General features: G+C 49.4%; 1 long non-coding RNA gene across 1 annotated transcript; it reads right to left on the bottom strand.

Annotated features, from left to right (window-relative positions):
* Positions 1–813: 813 nt before the first annotated feature.
* LOC135173893 (uncharacterized) lies at positions 814–5882 on the bottom strand. The gene is made up of 2 exons (XR_010301525.1): positions 5845–5882; positions 814–907 (listed from the first exon to the last, which is right to left on the bottom strand). It is a non-coding gene; the product is annotated as an uncharacterized LOC135173893 (long non-coding RNA).
* Positions 5883–6173: the final 291 nt, after the last annotated feature.

Below are 6173 nucleotides of genomic sequence, written 5' to 3'. Positions count from 1 at the left end.
AAAAGATGCTAGGAAGGTGAAGACTAGATCATAACAGTAACTATTGCAATAGGTATTTCATATCGAACTGGAAAAGTCTCAAACAGTCCTGTAGATGTCTTAATTGCAGTAGCCCTAATATTCTCAAATATCCTCTCCCAACATTTCTCTCCATTCAGCATGTGTCTCTGGTAAGTGAAATCACAAATGCTGTTATTTAAAAATGCCCTTTTACTTATTTTGAGTGTGTTTTATAAAAAAATAGTAACTCTCTGTGAAACAAGTCTCAGGTCCAAAAGAATATCCTGGGAGGTCCAATGAAGACTCATATTGTGTATCAATATCAAAAAGGGCCAGAGGGAGGAACCAAGAAATTACAGACCTATCAGTCTGACCTCAGTCCCAGGCAAGGTCATGGAACAGGAGATCTTGAGTGCCATCACAAAGCACCTACAGGATGGCCAAGAGATCAGGCCCAATTATCACGGGGATAGGAAGGGCAGGTCCTGCCTGACTAACCTGATCTCCTTTTATGATCAGGTTACCTGACTGGTGAATGTGGGGCAGGCTGCGCCAGAACGAGAGGACACAGCCTCAGACTGCGCCAGGGGAAATTTCGGCTCGAGGTGAGGAGAAAGTTCTTCACTGAGAGAGTCATTGGGCACTGGAATGGGCTGCCTGGGGAGGTGGTGGAGTCGTCGTCCCTGGGCAGTTCAAGGCAAGGTTGGATGTGGCACTTGGTGCCATGGTCTAGCCTTGGGCACTGTGGTAAAGGGTTGTGGACTTGATGATCTGTGAGGTCTCTTCCAACCTTGGTGATACTGTGATACTGTGAAAGTTGTTTTAATTCTTCCTGCCACTGCTTCATTTAGGGACTCCACACATTTCAGAGACACCCAGAAAGAGACTTGGTCCTGCAGCCTTCAACCTAGAGAAGAAAGAGATACAAAAATCAGGAGATTGAAGCGGTGACAGATCAAGAACTGAGAGAATCAAAGAATTGAGGTATGATGTTCTGTCATACTTTCAGAGCCATAAAAACTAAGGATCAGATATTGGCATAGTTAGTGCTGGAACCAAGGACCATGGAGTTGGAACCAAAAGAGAATCAGCAGGGATCCAACCCCCAACATGTAAGTGTCCTGGAGTCCTGTACCCCTAAATTCCTCTCCGGCCCGGACTTCGGGGGGAAAGGGGAAAAGCCGCCTGGTTTCCCCCCCCTCGCCTGCCCTGCAGCCGTGAAGGGGGCGGGGACTGCCCCGTGAAGGGGGCAACTGCCCCGTGAGTTCCCGCGCTGGAGCCAGGCTGGGATTGGCCGTGCGCTTTCGCGCCTAAGGTGTGGTAACTCTGCCCTTTGTCTAGCGAAGGTTATAAATATTGGGGGTCTTCCCGCCTTTGGGGTTCCCGCTTTGGATTTTGCCCGTGCCTGGACGTATGTGTCTGCCTGAGCTCACACACTCCCCTGTGCCTGGACTGCAGAGAGACCAAGGATTCACTTTCCTGTTAGGCACACCTTTGTGTGCCTAACGACCCTTAACGACTCCTGCAGCTGCTGGAAAGGAAGAGGAAGACAGACCGCACGAGCCAGCCTGAGTGAGTTATTTGGCTTAGCTTAATTTAGTAAGAAATCGCTATTAATTAATAGCTGAGGCCTTTTCCAAATTCTGACTTCAAATATATAGTCAGATTATTGATGGTATCCGTGTAGATTAATTCTCATGCAACTCAACCTGTTTATCAAACGAAATTAATCTTTGTATATATAGTTGTGGGGGCGGGTTTTTGGGAAAATAAAAAAATATCTATTTTTGATAAATTCTCGACTCAGCCACCTATTTCTGCCCTCCGCAACATTATGGCACAGTGTACACAGGGTAGTTCAATCATAGAATTTCTACATGAAAAGGGATGCCTAATCACAGGACTTGATTTAATTTGGGCTCAGCAAAATTGTAAAAATCCGGAGAAAATCCTGGGAAAATTAGCTGAGTGCTCAGACCCTGTGATTACAGAGTCTCCAACGGAGCATTTCTCTGTTGTTCTGGGGTCAGTCGTGACCCAGACTCTGGCCGAATTTGAAAATTATGAAAAAAGAATTCAGGCCTTGGAAAAGGACTTATTAGCAGAAAAAGCTAAGAGCCAAAGTATCTGGGAAAGCATGCTGGCGCAGACAAAGAGCCTGACCGCGGCACTGACTGCCCAGATGAAAGAAAGGCTTGTAACGCCTGCAGACACTACCTCTTCGGTCTCTGTGTCTGAATTTGAATGGAGTGATTCGTGGGAATCGGGGAAAAAGGCAGAGAATGCCCCGAGGGGCTCTTCGGGGGAGAGGAGTTCCCCGGAACCAGGCACAAAAGACTCGGCTAGAGACTCAGAGAATTCCTCTGCACATGCCTCTGTGCGGCAGAAAGCCTCAAAGCCACGCAGCAAGTGCAGGGCCCGACCGGACTCCCCTGTGGCTAGCGGCGAAGAGAGCTCCGGTGAGGAGGGCGCCATGGTGCAGAAGCACGTGCTGCCGGTAATAAGGACTCAGTCCGTGAAGGGCAGAAAAGGCGCTGCAGGGACCACCGTGATCAAAAAGCAGTTTACAGACGCACAGCTCAGTGACTTACAAGTCAAATATGCGAGAGATCCTGGGGACTCAGTCGCTGACTATGTGTATTGAGTATCCCGAGCCGGTGGGGACCGGGTCCTTCTAGACTTGCAGGAAGCGGCTGGAGACTGGGGGGACGATGTGTTCCTGACATGTGAACCCAAGGGGACACACAACCTCACTGCCCGGATAGCTTACTGGGCAAGCAGCGTCCGCCCAGCCTACCGGGGGGAGCCGACGGAACTAAGAGTCACCAGCTCCTCTGAGCTCATTACTGCTCTCCACAGACTTGCCTGTGTCCAGGCTATCTATGATAAGGGACATTACGATTGCCCATTTTATGCCCCTGTGGACCCAGAGAGACTGCACCCTATTATGAAGGGTTTGCCAGCAACTCTGCAAATCCAACTAATGAAGAATGTTGAGAAAATTGAACGTGTGATTGCAAAGAATTCAGAGGACAATGCTACAGAGCATGTAATGACTTGGGCTGAACTGTTAACCGACTTGAATGCCCACGGGCTGCAGTTTGGGTTTGGGTCTCCTGAAGGAAAAGGGGCTGGGGAGAGACAGTCTCGTGCTTCTCCCCCAGAAAATTCCAGGGCTCCGCGCAGGCAAGTCCGGCCAGTGCAGGACTGCCGCCTCAGGGAGGCGGGTCTTGCAGGCTTCTCCCCAAGGGTAAGGAGCAGAGACCAACAGAGTGACTGGAGACCCAGAGAAAAGAACAGCTGGTATAGACAAGCCCTGACTTTAGGGGTACCAAAAACTGTTTTAAGGCAGCTGGCAGACTGGCAGCTGAAGGATCTAGTGCGGTGCCTTCAGAAATCGGCTGCAAAATCCAGAGGCAGCCGCGAGAAGCCCAGGGCCAGCGGCAGCGGCACACCCAGCGGTGGCTCCCGAAGCGGCTCGTCCAGAAGCGGCAGCCCCCCCGCTGGGAACTGCAGCTCGTCCCCAGACAGAAAGGTTAACCCTTTCTCGTCTCCCACACGGGAGGCAAAACATTAAATTACTGTAATAGTGGCTCGGCAGCTTTTAATGGTCAGCAGTCACGGGGAGAGCTACAGAAGCCCCCAGAATAAAGACCTGCTGCCTAGGTGAGCCATGTGGTCACTGACCACCAGCCCCAGTACAAAAGGCCACCGGATCAGTGCACGGTGGATTGTCCCCAATTATTAATTGTCAAGCCTGGCCTTTATAGGCCAAGGCAGGTTTTGTCTCCTTACAGGTTAAGGTCGAGGCAGAGGACCAGTTCCTGACCACCTGACCAGCACCTGGGAAAGGGAGAGCCAGCTACACGAGAGATGGAGTCATATCACCGGGGTGGCCAGTGGATGATGGCATCAGGACCCATGGACTGTGACCTCCAGCCATGGACTCAGAGCATCTAAAGCTCTGCCATGAACTTGGTTGCTCTACCAGGAACAGAGCAATCTTCAATTGACTGTGTAGCTTTATTAATACTGTTTGGGGCTATTGTTAAGCCTTGTTAAGTATTGTTAAATATTGTTGGGGCGATTAATGTGTTATATATTGTTAATGTTGGAAAAGGCTAAGCTATATATATATTAATAGGTTCCTAAATTGAAGGGGGATCACCTGTCACTCAAGTTCTAGACAAAGATGCTCATTACCACCGGGGTGGGATGTCCTGGAGTCCTGTACCCCTAAATTCCTCTCCTGCCTGGACTTCGGGGGGAAAGGGGAAAAGCCGCCTGGTTTCCCCCCCCCCCCTCGCCTGCCCTGCAGCCGTGAAGGGGGCGGGGACTGCCCCGTGAGTTCCCACGCTGGAGCCAGGATGGGATTGGCCGTGCGCTTTCGCGCCTAAGGTGTGGTAACTCTGCCCTTTGTCTAGTGAAGGTTATAACTATTGGGGGTCTTCCCGCCTTTGGGGTTCCTGCTTTGGATTTTGCCCGTGCCTGGACGTATGTGTCTGCCTGAGCTCACACACTCCCCTGTGCCTGGACTGCAGAGAGACCAAGGATTCACTTTCCTGTTAGGCACACCTTTGTGTGCCTAACGACCCTTAATGACTCCTGCAGCTGCTGGAAAGGAAGAGGAAGACAGACCGCACGAGCCAGCCTGAGTGAGTTATTTGGCTTAGCTTAATTTAGTAAGAAACTGCTATTAATTAATAGCTGAGGCCTTTTCCAAATTCTGACTTCAAATATATAGTCAGATTATTGATGGTATCCTTGTAGATTAATTCTCATGCAACTCAACCTGTTTATCAAACGAAATTAATCTTTGTATATATAGTTGTGGGGGCGGGTTTTTGGGAAAATAAAAAATATCTATTTTTGATAAATTCTCGACTCAGCCACGTATTACTGCCCTCCGCAACAGTAAGGAAAGCGGAGATCATTACAAAGTTTAAGCTGAAGGAGAAGAGGAGATTCCTTGGAGTGGAATCATAGAATACTTTGGATTAAAGTGACCTTTAAAGGTCACCTAGTCCAACACCCCTGCAGAAAGCAGGATCAGCTTCAACAAGGTGTCCGAGTGCTGCCCAACCTGACCTGGAGTGTTTCCAGCAATGCAGCTTCTACCACCTCTCAGGACAACCTGTGCCAAGGTTGTTTCACCACCCTCAATGTAAAACATTCTTCCTTCTATCTTGTCTGAATCTTCCCTTTCTTAGCTTAAAGTGGTGACCCTGACAACAGGCCTTGCTGAAAAGATTATCCCCATCTTTTTACAGCCCCCACTTAAGTTTTGAAAAGCCAGGATGATCTCTCCCAGGGTGCAATAAGACCTCTCTTTAAGCACCTTTATGGTCTCGGTGTTATGATACCTTTAATTCCTGGTGCTTTCTTGTCCTGCTTTCCCTACAGCTGCTGTAGGCAGGGACAGAGACTTGATATGTTTTTGTCAATGCCCCTCTCCAGAAAAGGGACATAGCAGAATGAATTCCTCTCTTCTGTTGCAAAGAAATGAAAGTGTTTAGAGATGGAGAGAAGGTAGCTTCCCTTTCTAGCCAGTGTCAACATTCTAGTCACTAAAGACAGCAGTTTGTTTTCCTGCTGCAAACTCCACTTTATCTTCTTTGTCCTGCAACAATAAATAACAACAACAAGCAGTAGAAATTACATAAAGAAATCTCCAGCATCTGGGAAATAGTCTTTACTTCCTGGGAACAGAGTACAGCATACACCACCCACAAGTGACATTTGAGTGACCATCATGTCCCTATTCTGGATAACCGGGGGGCCAGCAGGGCCCCCCGGCCTTTAGATCCCACTCCCAGACACCCAGTGTGCACTAGGGGCACTCACCAGTGATGCCAAGAGAAGGATCCCTCTGCCCAGATGGGCAACCTTAGGGCTTCTGCCCTTCCCGGGGACCATTAAATAGGGGAGTGGGGGGAGTGGGCAGGGAGGGCAAAGTGGTCACACCTGGGGTGGGAGGAGACTCCAACAGAGCCCAGGTGCTCTAGGGGATAAAAGGGGAAAATGTGGGGTGGGGTGGGAAAGTGACAGATATGGTGGAAAAGTGGGAGGGGTGGTGCAAAGATGGACAGGAAAAGGGGCAAATGGGTGAAAAAGGAAGATAGAGAAGTAAGGAAAGAGATGGGGGGAAAACAGGAGATGCTGTGGAGAGAAGG

This window comes from Pogoniulus pusillus, chromosome 3 (assembly GCF_015220805.1).
Source record: "Pogoniulus pusillus isolate bPogPus1 chromosome 3, bPogPus1.pri, whole genome shotgun sequence".
Taxonomy (NCBI): domain Eukaryota; kingdom Metazoa; phylum Chordata; class Aves; order Piciformes; family Lybiidae; genus Pogoniulus; species Pogoniulus pusillus.
Note: the sequence above shows the minus strand (reverse complement) of the source record. Positions and strands in the feature narration are given on the sequence as shown.